General features: G+C 38.3%; 1 protein-coding gene and 1 pseudogene across 2 annotated transcripts in view; one reads left to right on the top strand and one right to left on the bottom strand.

Moving 5' to 3' along the window:
- Positions 1–17,400, top strand: part of CMC1 (C-X9-C motif containing 1) — an 81,926-nt gene that overhangs the window by 45,316 nt on the left and 19,210 nt on the right. The window lies entirely within an intron of this gene.
- On the bottom strand, positions 9,725–9,963 carry LOC142447400 (U2 spliceosomal RNA; annotated as a pseudogene).

The following is a 17,400-nucleotide window of genomic DNA, read 5'->3' as shown; positions in this document are numbered from 1 at the left end:
CTATTTTGTGTGTTTATTTTGGTGCTCTGAATAGTTACGCACATATCTAATGATCGGTGAGATGCTCTGAATAGTTACGCACATATCTAATGATCAGTGAAATACCCGAGGATTTGTTCTAGTACCTGTGAATTTCACTTTTCCATGAACATTTGGAAGCTTCCTTGAATATGCTCTTTTCAATTGAATGAAAAATTCAATGTACTCTCTAATAGTCATGTTTTCTTAACCTCCAGAATTAGATTGAGCTTTTCTATTTTTTCCCTCATAGGGGCTTTTGTTTAATTAAATTATAATTATTTTAGAGGCTAGAATTTTTAATTATTTTAATATCTGTATCTGAAGATATCTTTAATATCTGAAAGTGGAATTTGGCATTATATATTGGATTAATTGGTCATGATCTGTAATTTAACTTAAAAAGTGTCCTAATTCTGTACTGTTCTATAATACTGTGGCCACTAGCCTATTAACTACTTCATTTTATATTTAAGTTAATTAAAGCTCAAATTTCAGTTTCTCAGTAATACTAGCCAGCTGTCAAGTGCTCAATAGCCAAAGGTGGCTAGGGGTTACCATATTGGGCAGCGCAGATATTAATCACTCTAGAATGTTCTGCTGGATAGTGCTACTGCTGACATATTTTATATGTTTTTGAAAATAAATGAATATTTGTATTATTCTATATAAAATGAAGTGAAATGTGATAACATATATGCCTTTTAATAATTTTTATTAGAAGAATATTTTAGAAAGAAATAAAACTATAAATGATCCACATTTAAGAATGTTTTACTTTTCTATTTGCCCTGACAACCAGGATGTATTTCTGACTACAAGCCTAATGATTTCAAATGTTTAATAGGGTTATTTACTTTTGAAGTATGTAAATACATCTACTTTATCTCCATCTTGTGGTAGAAAAAAATGGAAGTACTATTCTTTGAAATGTGCTTGAGACTTAATCATCTTATATGTACTTATTCTTGCTCTTCTCCATTACTGTAAATGTCATATTAAATGTTTAATGTTTATTTAGAAGATTTTGAATCTTAAACTCCAGGTGTCCATTAACAATAACTCTAGATTATTTTTTTCTAATCATAGGAAGGTAGAAAAATCCAGAACTGTGACTGACTGCCACATTTCAAAAATGTGTTGAAATAGTGAAGCAAAGACGATAAACATTTTAATTGTGGTTAAGGAAAAAGCAAAACAAAATACTTCACCTGCTTACTTGAAGTTTCCGTTTATATTACAAATGATAATGATGAATATGCTTATATAATATCATGACATTTTAAATAATTTTTCATCATTTAAAAATAATATTAACATTTGGAGTTTCTAGTTTTTTAAGATATGGGGGGTTTCCGAAAGTTCCCAGGAAGTGGAATGAAAAGATAATGGAATTTTTCTGTGAACATTTTGATGCCCCTCGGTGTGCTCAGAGCCCATCTGTAGATATTACCATTGTAAGAAAGTTTATGGAGGTCAGGAGACTATTAGCATTCTATCCAAGTGATGAATCATTTCTTTAAAAAAATAAGTACTGTGAAATATTTGATTGGGAAAACATCAAGTTTTAAGAACATTTATTTCAAATCCGATTGATTTAATCACTCTTATTTTTCCTAAAAAATTTGTGATGTTTTTGTTTTTAATTTAACATTCTTAACCTTACATATTTTTACTTGCTTTGGGATTGTTTTTAAATTTTGGGAGTTAAAATCAACACAATATATCATACTTAATTTAGAACAAATTTTTTTATAAAATGAGCAGAAATGCTGTAGAAATCTAGTAAGCATAGATTAGCAAAGTTTTTAAGAGTTCCAGAATTGTATATACTTTTCCTAGGCTAGATTCATACAGTTAAAACATTCTGGTGGAAATTATCTTTAACTGTCAAATTGTTTAGAGGTTCAGGTCATAATTCGGTGCCTCTTGAAAGTAGGAGGAAAGTTCAGTATTAATATCATAGAGAACAGGAATTTGCATCTAGCGAAGAATTCTTTCTTCTGGGGAATTTCGTGATGTTAGAAACGTAGTATCATAGATGAAACCTTTGAGAACTAAAAGTGCAATTCTAACACTGTGATAATTTCAATATTTAAATAGCTACCACAATTTAGGCTGTCACTATTTACTTCAGTCTCCTGCACATTTGGTTACTTTTTAAGAGGAAAAAAAATTCTTTTGATTGATAAATGATTTTAAGTGATAAATACTCAATACTTATAATGTAAGGAATACAGAAAGAGAAAACTGTCCCAAATCACACTGTGCACAAATCCAGACAGCTCTTTATGATCATACAAAAGAGTATAATGTATACTGGTTCTTTATTTTTAGTTTAGCAAAAAAGAAACTAAAAGATTTCTTGGTGTACCATTTCTAACTTGACTCCAATCACGACAGCTGTAGTGAAAGCCCTTAACAGGTTTGGAGTGTGAGTGTGTGTGTGTGTGTGTGTGTGTGTGTTTTAAACTCCATATTAGACAATGTTGATTATTCTCTGCTTTAAAGGAATGATTTTACTTTTCCCATACTCTTTTAGGTTTGTTCGTATTAAGTTGCATTTTTACATCAAAATTTACATTTTCTTCTGTAATTAGATATTCAATGCCTCACACATTTTCTCGCTGGTTTGTTTTGCCGCATTGCTTGAGTCAGTAGTTTTCATTTGTCAGATAGTTTATTTACTAAGGATCTCTGAGAACCCTTGAGGTCTTCCAGGTTTGGGAATGATTACTTAATCGCATATACACAGAATTTTTTAAAGTTCATGGGAGAATGGAGTTGAAAGGTAATGGAATTTTCCCATGAATTTTTTAATTTCTGTCATACATGAATGACATTAAACAAAACAAACAAGCAAAACTCATTGCTGTGGAGTGGATTTCAACTCAAATTGCCCGTTGTAGAAACAGAGTCGCACTGTCTCATAGGGCACGGGGTGTCGATCTTTACTGAAGCAGACTGCCCTGTCTCTCTCCTATGGAGCCATTGGTGGGTTTGAGTCACTGACCTATGACTTAGCAGCTGAGTGCTTTCTTTACTGCACCCAAGGGCTCTTGATTGGCATTATAACTATTACCATTGAGTTAATTCTGACTCACAGCTACCTATAAAACCAAACCCAACTCCACACTAAAACCAGCTCACTGCCAGTGAGTTGGTTCCAACTTACGGTGACTCTGCCAGGCAGAGTGGAACTGTGCCTGTGGATTTCTGAGACACTAACTTTTACAAGAATAGACAGCCTTATCTTTTTCCCACCGAGTGGCTAGTGATTTCAAACCGCTCATCGGTGGTTATCAGCCCAACTAGTAGTACACGGTGTCACCAGGACTCCTTCTAGCACTCCCGTAGGACAGTGCTGACGTTTCCATAGAGTTTCTGAGACTGTAAATCTTGTTGGGGGCAGACAGCTTCATCTTTTCCCCAGGCATCTGTGGTTAGTAGTCAACACCTACCCGCTATGTCCACCAGGGCTGCTTGAACAAACATAAGCTCAGTATAATATCCTCAAGGTCATATCATAGTTTCTTCCTATAACCTTGTACATGCTGCCTTAAAATTTGTCACATTGATTGCTGCTCTGGGAATTCTGAGTCCAGCCTGATTTTCATCCCCACCCTCCACTGACTCCCACATTCTGCCATAATTCAAACCTACTACCGTCACGTCGATGCTCACTCATAGCAACCCTATAAAACAGGGTAAAATTATCCCTGTGGGTTTCAGAGACTCGTAACTATTTACAGGAATAGAAAGCCTTGTAACATAATTAGGATATATCTTATGGGTTGACTGTCTTGTATCAATTCTTTCTAGGAGAAATTGAATTATTTTTTATTTATAGATTCAGTTCTTATGTCAAAAAACTTACCCTTTTAGGTATATTTTCTCTTCTTTTGGGGGGGTTTCTCCCTCTAGGATATCACTAAAGAAAGATTTTAATTGTCATATAACAAATTATTCCAAAATTATGACTTAAAATAGCACACATTTATTATTTCAGAATTTCTTTGGGCAGAAACTGGTCATGACTTAGGTGGGCCCTGTGCTTTACGGTCTCTCGGAAGGCTACGATTGAGGGTCTGAACCTGCATATGAGTCCAGAGGCAGTTGTGTGACTAGCACAAGGGAGTACTGCGTGGATCAAAATCAAGGAGGGTGTGTCCGGGCTGTACCCTCGCACCACACAGACGCAGTCTGTATGCTGGCACAGAGTCAGAAACGCAGGACTGTCTGAAGAACGCAGTGTCAGGATTGGAGAAAGGCTACTACACCTGCCCTAAAAAGACGGCACAGCATTGAAAGGGAGGAGGACTCAAAGCGCTTGTCGATGAAGGTCAGCGATTGCAGCCTGCAATATGGATTACAACTCAGTCTAAAGAAAAACCAAATCTTCACAACTAGAAGGATAGGTCACATCGTGGTAAACAGAAAAGATGAAAATGGTCAAGGATGTCATCTTGCTTGGATCCAGAATCGGTGCACATTGAGGCAGGAGTGAAAGAGATCGAATGACACACTGCATTGGGTTAATGTGCTGCACACGACCTCTTGTGCAGGATTGAAGAGCCACCGTGTCACTTTGAGGACCATGGTGCGTCTCTCTGACCCACGCCTTGTTAGTTTCAGTTGCCTCACATACCTTCGAAAGTGGACATTGATCAAGGAAGGGTGAGAATTGATGCCTTTGAATCATCATGCTGGCAAAAAATATTGAAAGTATTGTGGCCGCCAGAAGAACAAAGAGGCGTCTTAGAAGAGGTGCCGGCAGCATGCCCCTAAGAAGGAAGGATGATGAGATTGCACTCATGGACTTTGGACATGTTTTCATGAGAGACGAGTCCCTGACACCATGCTTGATAAAAGTGGAGCCGCAGCGAAGAGGCAGGCCCTGTACAGGAGGAGTTGACACAGCTGCTGCAGTGATGAGCTCTGACAAGAAGAATTGTGAGATGGCACAGGACCAGGGCGTGTTTTGTTCTGTCACACAGAGGCTCGCTTTGTGAGAAGTCACTCGACACAATGACAAAGGATGTGAAGGATCTTCTTTCAAGCTCACTCATTGGTGGAAGCATTCTGTTTCCTGACAGCCTTCCTCTCTGCCTAACTGTTGTCCTAAGGCCAGTTCAGCTCTTTGCCAATGGTAAGCCAAGTGGAGACCCCCAAGCCCATTTGTAGGCCACTGGACATCCCCTTACAGAAGGGTCTCAGGGAGGAGACGAGCCAGTCAGGGTGCGATGTAGCAATGATGAAACACAACTTTCCTCTAGTTCCTAAATGCTTCCTCCTTTCCTTTCTGCCTCCCCTCTATCATGATCCCAATTCTACCTTACAAATCTGGCTAGACCAGAGGATGTACACTAGTACAGATAGGAACTGGAAACACAGGGAATCCAGGACAGAGGATCCTTTCAGGACCAGTAGTGAGAGTGGCGATACTGGGAGTGTGGAGAGAGGGTGGGGTAGAAAACGGGAACCAATTACACGTATCTACATATAACCTCCTCCCTGGGGGACAGACAACATAAAAGTAGGTGAAGGAAGACATTAGACAGTGAAAGATATGACTAAATAATAATCTATAAATTATCAAGGGATCATGAGGGAGTGGGGAGGTGGGAGGGAGGGGAAAATGAGGCGCTGATGCCAGGGGCTTGGGTGGAGAGTGGATGCTTTGAGAATGATGAGGGCAATGAAAGTACAGATGTGCTTTACACATATGGATTGTGATAAAAGTTGTATGAGCCCCTAATAAAGCGATTGAAAACAAAAACCAAAAGCAAAACCAAAAAGCAGCAAAGAGACAAGACAATCTTTAGTAATTGGATCATAAACGTGACATCTCATGGGCATTGGCATATTCTTTGACTAGAACTAAGTTACTAGGTTCCGCTTATCCTCGAATAGAGAGGATTACACAGGAATGTGGAGAACACAAGGCTGGGAAATCGGTTGTCCTGTTCAGCAGCTTCTATCATAGTTCTTGTCTACTGCACCTTGTTTTTCTGTTTGCAAGAATCCCACCCTCCACCCTATTACCATGATTACTTTCAGTGTGTGAATAAAATTTTAACTGTGTCTGTTCTGCTTTTTAAGGAGCCCTGGTGGTCAAGGTGATTTTGCTTGGCTGCTAACTGCAAGGTCAGCAGTTTGAAACCACTAGCTGCTCTGCAGGAGAAAAGTGAGGTTTTCTGCTCCTTTAAAGATTTCCACTCTCAAAAACCCGAGTGGCAGCTCTGTATCCTGTAGGTTCATGATGAGTCAGAATTGTCTGCTTTCTGCAGTGTTTCCTTGTATATTTGGATCATATTGCACTATGTCATCTGCCACTCTAAAATTTCTTTGAAAAGTTATTTTTAAAAACCCCAAACCTGCAACTTTAAGTACAGAAATTTGCATTTACCTCTGAGAAATTTCATCGTTTTGTTTTAATTTCTGGGGTTTTGCACATCATTGAGATTATTATCAAATCTGCCTTGTATCTTGGAAGACCCTGGGAGCGTAAGGGTTATACTTTAGGCTGCTAACTGGAAGATCAGCAGTTTGAAATCAGCAGCTGCTCTTCTCAGGAGAAAGACAGGGCTTTCTACTCCTGTGAAGAGTTACAGTCTTGGAAACCCACAGAGGCAGTTCTCCCATGTCCTATAGGATTGCTATGTGTCCGAATCGGCTTGATGGCAATGAGTTTGGTTTTGGATTTATCTTGTTTTATATATGTACACACACACACACACACACACACTCATTCTGCCTTTAATGATTTGTTACTAAGTCCTTAAACAAAATGCTGCATTGGATAAGGCTAAGTAAGTAAGTTTGGAAAGAGAATGCAGTCTCATTATTCTTAAATCCTTTCAGTCTTGTCCAGTTTTTCTTTTCTTGCCTCGGTCAACATAAAAGATAAAAAAAAAAAGTGGGCTCAGACTTATTGGAGAAGATGACCTTATAGACAGAAGAAATTTTTCTTTGATTTAAGCTAGAACTAGGAGAGGTTCAGTTTTAGGAAGGTGGCAGTGAGAGTGGGAAGCAGTTCAAAGGATACAGCGGACTTAGTGGTTGAAGAGAAGATTAAGGAAAAGGAAGAAGATGCCAAGAATTTGATTTCAAGTCATTTTCAAGAATCTTGCTGACACTGAGTTTGAGGTAGATGCGTGTGGATATCCAGGAACAGAAACACATCTTTAAATAAAAATTTGTTTTAACACTCAAGTTTTTTACTTTAAGGCATTAAAATGAAATTTTAAAACAAAGCACATCATGTTTGGAAAGTTTCATCTTTAACACGAAAACCTATTTAGTTTTATAAAATATGTTGATTTTATTAAGAGATTATATTTGAATTTGCATCGTGTGGCGATCAAATAAGCGAAGAGAATAATTGCTGTTTGTTTGGTTTCTTTTTTTAACTGTTAACTGGACAAAGCCTCTACAATGTCACTATCTGTTCACAGAGCAATTGCTATGGCACCTTCTTAGTGCGTGCCATTAACGGTACACGAAGTGCCAGCTGCGGGCAATTCAGCGCAGGAGCTTTTTACAAGAAATCTGTATGGCTGGTACTGCAGTCTCGAATCCTTGTGCAGTTTCTCCTTGTGCAAGCAAATGCTTTTCCTTAATATGCAAAATCTTTTCCTAATGCCTTTCTTTTCTTACAGATAATCTCCCAAAAGTTGTAACTTGGGTAGTTTAATGCCTAAATTTTGGAGTGCTGTTTATTTTCTGGCACATGAAATCAATTCCTCTCTTCCAAAATACAGGAAAATAAGTTTGTAATTTATTTGTGTCAGAAAGGTGTGCGGGAATTTTTCATAAGATTCCACAGAATGAGTAAGATGAAGATGTGACATGCACATTAGAAAAGAAGGAAATGCTTTGATTGTGCTTTTAAAAACAAATGGAAGCCTAATAAAATAGATGTGCCAAAATTAATTTAAATCCTTAATTTGCTCAGTCATCCATTTTTTTTTCTGAAATAAGAAAAAGGCATCCTGTTAACCTAAGGTCTCTGGTTTCCCTCATCTTCCCTATGAAATATGTCTGTTTTCATTGACTCCATAAGTTATAAAAGTTAGGTTCTAAGCACACACTAATGCGGTTATTTCTATACAATAATGTGTGTGTAATCTATAAAATATTCATGTGTCGTTACTACTTAGGAAACTAATTAGATTAGAAGTGAGATCCGAGCTATGAACTGAGCTAGCCTTCTCCTTCTTCTCTTTGCCATGGAGAAATGGCCAAGATGCCTAGCTTGTTTTAATTTTCACAAAAACAAAAATCCCTTGCAGCCTTCTGGAAAGAATGAAGAATGTTTTTCACACTTTGCCACCCCAGAAAATACCCCTTTTAAATAATGTTTTTCCAGTGGATTCATTCTAACCTTAACTCATTTTTGCTTTAAGATTTTAATGTTAAGTCATTTTATTTGTCTCCAGTCTTTCCCTTCATTTTCGTTACATTTTAAGATTAAGCCCCGATTCCCACAAAAATAGTAAGTACTTTTGCCTTGGCGTTAAGCGGTAGCTCTCTCTTCATCACTGGTGGACTTACCGTCTGCCTTGGTTGTAAGAATATAGCCCTGGAATTTAGTCTTTTCTTCAGCAATTTTTTAATGTCCATTTTGCTTATAGATGTTCTTCAGTATGCCGTGTATAGAATTAGAAACTTCAGGATTAGTTTTATGTTCTCAGGCAGCGGGGAAAGACAAGGATGTCTGCCACCATAAAGATTTATAATCTTGGAAACTATAAAGATAGAGTTCCCATGAATCAGAATTGGAATCACCTCGATGGCACCGAGTTTGGGTTGGTGCCTTGGTGACTTCAGAGTTTGGGGGCTAAATGAACAGTGAGTGGTTCAGACCCATCAGCCATTCTGGGATAAAAGTGGAACAATCTGCGTCTGTAAAGATTACAGGCCCCTCCCTGCCCCCCACCCCAAAATGTTTACAGCCTTTTCTCACTTATACAGGGTTTCCAAGACTGTAAATCTTTACAGGGGGCAGACAGCCTCACCTTTTTCATGTGGAGCAGCTGCTGGCCTTGAACCGCCAGCTGTGCATCAGCAGTCTTAACACTTGGCTCCAAGCACCACTAGGGCTGCTTTAGAAACCCTGTGAGGCAGGTATTGCTTTTGATTTTTAGGATTACTATGAGTCAGAATCAACTTGACAAGGCATGAAGATAATAGCATCAGATTGACTAATTATGCTACTTTTTTCCTTTATATTTAAAACTTTTTCCCCAACTGTGATACATATTTTCATTTTTGTGTGCATATTTATGGAGATGATGTGCTAATCCACTCTATTTCCTATTTAACCAAGAAAAAGGAAAATGCTTTTCAGAATCCACTACATTTTCATGATCCATTAATGAGCTATAGATTGCAGTTAGCAATCGACGATACTCATATAATCTTTAAAAATGTTTTATATAAGCAGTCTGGTTTTCCGCTAGTCTTATTTTACAAATAGACTTATTTTAACTTCATATTGATCTTTGAGGCTAGGTGTAACATTTTAGTTTTTTAATTTGTTTGTCAGCTCCTTTGTAAAACTGCTTTTTTAAGAATTAAATTTAAATAAAGAATTAAAAGTAAAAATTAATATGAACACTTTCGTGTTTGTTTTGCATGTTTGAGTTCTTTTCTTTCTGAAGGTAAAGGAAGAGTTCCTTCCTGATCCATGAGAATAAATACTTTAGAGACAAATAGGACTGCAGGGAATTAAATAGCAGGCACTGGATTCATCTTGAGATCCGAATAAAATCTAGGACCAAGTAGAGGCTTGTGAACAGATTGTTGAAAATCTGAATTATTCCCTTTCACTGCACCTTCCCACCCCCAGCTGTTAAAAGACTTATCAGACCAGGAATTATTCATATATATTCAGTTAACTAGATACTACACTTGATCTGAGCCAAAAGGCCGAGAAGGGATTATGCAGTTAACTAGAATGTGGCAGATACCTCCCATGAAAAGTGGAAAGCCAAGGATCTTTAAATGGTTACTTTATTACCATTGTAACCGTGCAATCTTTTATGCTAATACCGGAAATAAACTACTTCCCACTTGACATAAAAAAATATGATGATTTGCTAGTTTTGAAGTTTGTATTATTTTGAGAAAGCTCTTTTTAGCTTAATGTCAGCAAAGCAGCTGCTGTTTGAATTTGCTTTGTAAAACACTGAATTATTCATTTCCATAAACAAAACTTCCTTAGTAATTATTTAGCATTAATTTATTTCTCTTTATTTCAATCAACCCTGTTGACATTCTCTTTTTAAATTAAAAATATTCTTTGTGGAATCTAACAAATAGGACTCTGGCAGCCACCTTCTCTGTTTTCTTCTGTTCTTAAAAATGAAAAATTTAAATCCTGGAGTGAGCTGTGCTTTATTGTCCATTTTTAATGTTTCAGTGAAAGTTATTAATGAGGTAGAGAACAAAAGTAAAATTCATATGTGGCACCTTAAGGCCAACTTTGTGCTTTTGCATATTTTTCTTAATGCTTTTTTGCATGGGGATATTTAACACACATTTCCTTGAATTCCAGCAATGTCTTATCATTAAAAAGATTTCAAACAGTTCTGAGTGCCATCACTTACACATACAGACTGCTTTTAGGTTACTTAGTAACAACATAATAATGATCGTTGCTTTACGTTGCATGGGACTCTGTCATTCACTTATCCGAATGCGGAAGAATCCCTTGGGAACTTTTCTCGTAGCCTCTGGGCGTCCTTTTCTTCTCCGCACTCCATTTCAGCCACTGAGCATGCTGTCACTGACCATCCAGCCTTTCCTCCCATGTGAACCTTCTTGTACTTCTCCCCCAAAAGGAATGTTTTACTTTATAATGTAATGTTTGCTACTTTATATTGTAATGTTTGATTTTATGTGTAGCGTGGCACTGCTTGCTCCACTGGATATTTCTTACAATTAGAAGACAAGAACGATGACTGATTTATAAATGCAGCAGCCATTCAGAAAGAACATTGTCCTAACTGTTGTGCTTCTTGATACTTGTGATGAACAGCCAGCCTTTAGGCTGGCAGCTGAGCGCTTAACCACTGCATCAACGGCACTCCTTTGAAGAAGAGGTTCACCAACTGGTACACAAGTCGAGTACATGCAATGTGCCCTTCAAGGACATATCAGGGACCCGCTTTGATGGCTGGAAGGAAATAGATGTAGGACGCACAGCATGGCTGAGCTGGCCTCATGAGGCCCGGGAAGTAGGCCTGGGGCTGTGGAATAGAGGCAGGACAAGTCCCCCTTTCCCCCCGTCTGTAAGACCGCGATGCTGTGTAGAATAATTAGAGACTGCTGCTTTAGTAGCTGCAGAGTGCACGAAAGTGGCTTCCAAAGGTACACCACGTGCACGTACTCATTCTAGAATTGAAGGTACAAGAAAGCCCCTAAAGCAGACGACAAACCACCAGCCTGTCTTCAGTTGGCAGGCCTATTGCTTTGCATCTGCTCAGAAAAGTGTCAGCAAACCCATTTAAAATCCTGAGATTTCACATTTTTAAAAGTTTCCCATTGTAGAGATGTTGATAAATGCCCAGCAGTGGTGACACTGCTTCCAGTCCTGGGAGGCAGCCGCTACTGAGGCCTTCAAAGGGCACCTTTAGACCCGAGCATGTGTGTGTACCTCTTTGCTACTCTTCTGCTTGCACTATGTGGGCCCGTGTGTCCGTGTGTATTGAGAGAAGGATTGCTCCAAAAGCAATTTAATCGTAAGAAAGTCAACTAACTGTATGTGTGGTTCAAGCAAACTAGGAATGTCACCTATTATGAAAGTGAAGAATCTTCATTTGTGTTTTTTTACTTGCAAGTGACACTACTGTAAGTTGAATAAGTAGCCTTGTCTTAGATCCTACAAGCCTTTAAAGAAATTTTGTTTTACCAAGTTTTAATTTTCATGTCCTTTTCTTAAGTTTTACAAGTACCCTTTCTGACTATTTCTTGTAGGATATACAATTTTGAAGTTATTTGTGTTTTCGGGTTAATTTGTGTAATTTTTGGCCCCTTGTACTCTTTTCTAAGATGATATCTCTAACATACTAGAAGATGTTTATCTAAGTTAAGTCTATGAATATTTGACGTATGGTGAATAGCCTAGTTTATGAGATTTAGAAACTGTATATAACAAATATTTATTTTATGTATAAGATAAAGTCTTTTTATAAACTATCATTGCTTATAAAGTTTTTATAAATTATATATCCATAATATATACTGTAATACACACAATGTTGGGCACACACTAAGTACTCTTTTATAAATTGTATTTTCAATTCTATTACATAATGTATTTACCTGTGGTTTTACTTTCTTAACTGGATTATTTAACATTTAAAATACTTTGGTTATTTTTCACATGAATTACTAAATTTTGCTTAGCAAAGTCAAGAAGCAATAATTACTATTCAATTAATCTAGCCAATTAAATGGCTTTACCTCTTCCCCTCCATCTTCAATTTGAAGAGAGTTGAGGAATGAAAGAGTAAAAAGTGAGCAAAATCCATTTTATCTTCCCTTCCAGTACGAATTACAAAGAGTTTGTGGAAAAACTCCATTATCCTTTCACTTAATTTCTTCCTGAACTTTTTAAAACCGTCTTGCATGTAAGCATTTTGTTATGTTCAAGAAGGATGTGTCGACAGGTCCTGCTTTTTTGGAAAAGTTGTGCAGGAGAAAAATCGATGGTTTTACATATGCATACTTTTGAGGGGAGCGTTCAAAGAGGTTAGCCCCAACAAGGCTGTTTCTTTCCCACCTAGAATCTGCGCCGGAAACAAAGCTTGTCCCAGGGAGCAGTCAATCCGTAGTAAAACTGTATCCCTAACTACTTGAGCTGATAAATAGTGAGGTTTGTGTTTAAGAAGTCAAGTTTAGTTTATGTCAATTTTCTATTTGCCCCTGTATAAGATATATTTAATTACTTTATTCCATTTCTGTGTTCAAATTAATCAGACTCTCCTATATATTGGTGCTCAAATTAGAATAATTCTTTAATCAACTGTGTTATCCATGCCATGGTAGGCTAGACTAGAAAAGCTACTCTTGGCATATTGAAGATGCATGCATTTTATATTCTATTGTAATTTAAAAGTAAAATCAGAAATATTGATTTCTACTTGACTGGAGAGATGATTTAGTTTGAATATCAGTCTGATCTTAATCAGGTGAGAATTAATTGAGTTGGAGGTATTAGATATTCAGTGATGTTAACTGAACCGTGATCAATCTAGAGAGAAGCTTTCTTTTGTACTAGGTTAGAATTATCAAATAGCTCGTGCACTACAATGTAAAATAAGCTTTTCATGTTTATCCTTCTACCTTCTTGCCTCATTAAATGCACCACTAAATTTGTTCTTTGTACAGACTAATCTGTCAAGTAACAAGCTAATAAACCACAATTTAATAGAAAATTAATAGCACAATAATTTTGTCATTAAAAGCCTCTGTTGTTTGAATTTCAGGATGATACATTTGATAGTGCCTAATTTTAAAACCAGGTGATTAAAACTTCTGCTTTTCTGATACCCGAGACTTTAAAAAAGATCATTTACCTTTTTTTCTTTTTAATGTTCAGCATTATTAGAATCAAGTGAGCAATACAGATTTATTTTAATGTTTATTTCTAGAAATAAAAATAGATTCTGTAGCATTATATCAGTCTGAAGATGTGGCATGGGCTTTTCTTTTATTTTAAGAGTGTGATAGCGATATCATAAGTGTTGTGCAAATATAAATGGCGAGATAACACCTCCATAGGACTTGCTCCTAAGTAGTAAAATTGTAAAATCTTGAAATAAGCTGCATCCAGAACTAAAGGCTTCAATTTGCCTTGTTAGCTAGGGATACCACACTTATTCAATGTATAATTAAATTCAGCATAGCGTGCCCTTTATTCCTTGTGTGTGGGGGAGTGACACACGGGAGTAGCCTTAAAACTAAGAAGTCGGACCTATTTTATTAGCAAGATAGCACGTTATCATTGTCAGATTTCTTCCAGTTCGGCAGTTGGTGTGACCGTGTTAAATTAAAAGAAAGCAGACAGCGTGGCTTTTGATGGTGTCAGTTCACCTTGGACTGGTGGTTTTCACTTGGTGTAATGGGGATAGTAAGATGTTTGTAGCTGCATGTGGTTGCAAAAGGGAATTTCCAAATTTATATTTAGGACAATTAGCATTTAATAAGAGAAAGCCACGCAGGCAGAAACATCCCTAGTGTGTGTGCTCCTAGAAGGGTTCTTCATGAGATCTGACGGAGGATTCCCAACCCAGTTGTGGCTAAGTGGAATATAGCTGGAAAGTCCTAAAGAGAAAAACAAACTCCTTCACTCTGTTCATCAAAGCTCGGCCTCCTTTTCTCCATATACATCTCTCCTTCCACGCTCCATTCTCTTTTTACAAAAATTATATTTTGTGAGGTTACATATACAGAGCACCAAAACAGTACAAAACCTGCTACTTCTCTTCTTGTCTCCCACACCTCCAGTTGTTCTCCCCCGAGACAGCTAGCTAACAGTTTCTTACATATTCTTCCCCAGCCAGTTTGCATAAGCCTCTATATCTATATTAAGCAGGAATGGTAATAGATGATATTCTTTTGTACCTTGTTAATTACAAATCTTAGAGAAAATTCCTATCTGTACTTAAAAGTTTTTTTTCCCGTGTAGAATTTCATGATACAGTTTTTCCACTTAAGCAGTTGGTATGACCCTGTGAAATTAAAAGAAAGCTGAGGGTGTAGCTTTTGATGTCATCAGAGACTTTTTTTATTTGGGTAAAAATATTTTTGGACACAGGTGAGAGAAGCTAGCATGAGAAATGGCAAGTAATATTTCATCCTTAGTGATTCTCTATAAATGAGACTCTGTATAACTGAAGAGAGACATACTCAGTTATTTTTATATTTGAATTTGATGACACTGTGCTTGAGTTTAGGAGCCCTTGTTGGTGTGATTACATTTTGCCATGTAAGCTGCATGGTCGGCTGTTTGAAACCGCCAACAGCTTCTCTGGAGAAAGACCCTGCTCTCTCAGTTACAATCCCAGAAACCCACAGGGGGTCGCTGTGAGTCAGCATTGAGTCATTGGCTGTGAGTGCTTGAGTTTGAAGAACATAGGATCTTTGTGGATGCTGTTTTTTCAAAGGGAGATGTTAAACTGCTTCAGATACCTTGTAGAACAAAGCAAGGTGTTAAATGTATAAATAACATTTGACAAACCAGTGCCAAGAGGAGGCGAACTAGGATGTTGTCAGATGTCTGCAAACTGCAACTTAACAAGGAGGAGGGCATATTAACACTTGCTCTGAGCTCTCAAAAGAAATAATGATGCTGTTTCTTAGACACTTTGTGGTAGTTACACAATCTCATGTCAACTTGATAAAAGAGTGATGGGCTGGAGCCTAGCCTGTGAATCAGGTCACGGCCTGATGAGCCCTCCTTGTGGGCGTGGCCTTCTCCTGAGGCTTCTGGGGACCTCTCCCTGGATTCTACCATCAGAAGAGGCGGGCCTGTCTGTCTGTCTCTCTCTGCTTTGACATTCCTGTTGACAAGCCATATGAAGCCACGCGGATGGCAGCCAGCACTGAGGTGCTTCCACTGCCACTTGATCTACAAGACTTTTCACCCCCTCACCTGTGATCATCCTGCTTTCCGCATCATTGCATGTGCTGCACGAGTCTGAAGGCAAATTTATGGACTAGTATTGGATTTATGGGCTAATATCGACCTTATGGACCTGATCTGGACTGGGCTAGGCGATTTTCTCAATATATGATTGGTTTTTGATATAAAACTCTTTCTTACACACATGAGTGTCTGGATTTGCTTCTCTAGTCTACCTGGGACTAGCAGAGCATTTGGTAAGGAAGCAGTATTAGACTTACTCTGGCTTTGTTTTTGCTGTACTTCTCCTTCACTGCAATTTTCTTTCTTTAAAAAAAAGACATTTTATTAGGGACTCATACAACTCTTATCACAATCCATACATACATCAATTATGTAAAGCACATCTGTGCATTCTTTACCCTCATCATTTTCAAAGCATTTGCTCTCCACTTAAGCCCTTTGCATCAGGTCCTCCTTTTTCCCCCTCCCTCCCCGCTCCCCACTACCACATGAGCCCTTGATAATTTATAGATTATTTTGTCATATCTTGCCCTGTCTGGTGTCTCCCTTCTCCCCCTTTTCTGTTGTCTATCTCCCAGGGAGGAGGTCACATGTCGATCCTTGTAATCGGTTCCCTCTTTCCAACCCACTCACCCTCTAACCTCCCAGTATCGCCCCTCACACCCCTGGTCCTGAAGGTATCATCCGCCCAGGATTCCCTGTGTCTCCAGCTCCTATCTGCACTAGTGTGCATCCTCTGCTCTATCCAGACCTGCAAGGTAGAATTCGGATCATGGTAGTTGGCGGGGAGGAAGCATTTAGGATCTGGGGAAAACTGTGTTCTTCATCGGTGCTACATCGCACCCTGAGTGACTGACTCTTTCCTCTCCTAGACCCCTCTGTGAGGGGATCTCCAGTGGCCGACAAATGGGCCTTGGGTCTCCACTCTGCACTTGCCCCTTCATTCTCTGTGGTAAGAGTTTTTGTTCTGATGATGCCTGATCCCGGATCCCCTCGACACCTCGTGATCTCCTTCACTGCAACTTTCACATGTACATGTGGACCTCTCTAATTTGCATATAAGACATTTGTTGTCACCACTAGTCTTTAAGCAATTTGGTTAAGAAGGACTTTCTGACTTAAGTGTGGGTGACCAAAGGCCCTTCCTACTCCAATCTTTTTTGTTTCCAGAAGACTAAGCAAACAATACATGGTGTCTAATGATCCCCGTTGGCCTACACTCACTCCCAGAATGGGCTGCAAAATCACCTGCAAGTCTGCATTAGTACCACAGATTAGTTTAGGGCCAGCATTACCACCAACTTTGGTCCTGCTTTGTGTCCTCCTTGATGTAGGTTGGGAGAGGCCACAGGGTACCCGCTTGCAAGTGGCAAGGAGCCAGTATGTTCCACGTTCATCAGTTCCTTTGGTCAGTTGCTTTCATTGATCCTTTTTAATGAACACTTCGTCTAATGCTAAAGGGTGTGCGAGGAGCAAGGGAGGGATAGATAAGAAAATGATGGTGTAAGATGGACTTACAAAGGGTTACCCTCCAGAAAACTCGAATTTTTTTTCAAAGCTATGAACTAAAAAATTTTTTAAACAAAACAACCGTATCACCTTCAAATACTCTCCAATACACTTAATCCATTTGTTAAATCTGTGATTCCAATCTTGGAAATGTTTTTCAAACTCATCTCTTTGGATGACTGACAGCACCTCCCTAGTTTATTTCTTCACCTCTT

Source organism: Tenrec ecaudatus, chromosome 4, assembly GCF_050624435.1.
Source record: "Tenrec ecaudatus isolate mTenEca1 chromosome 4, mTenEca1.hap1, whole genome shotgun sequence".
In the NCBI taxonomy this organism is placed as follows: Eukaryota; Metazoa; Chordata; class Mammalia; order Afrosoricida; family Tenrecidae; genus Tenrec; species Tenrec ecaudatus.
Note: the sequence above shows the minus strand (reverse complement) of the source record. Positions and strands in the feature narration are given on the sequence as shown.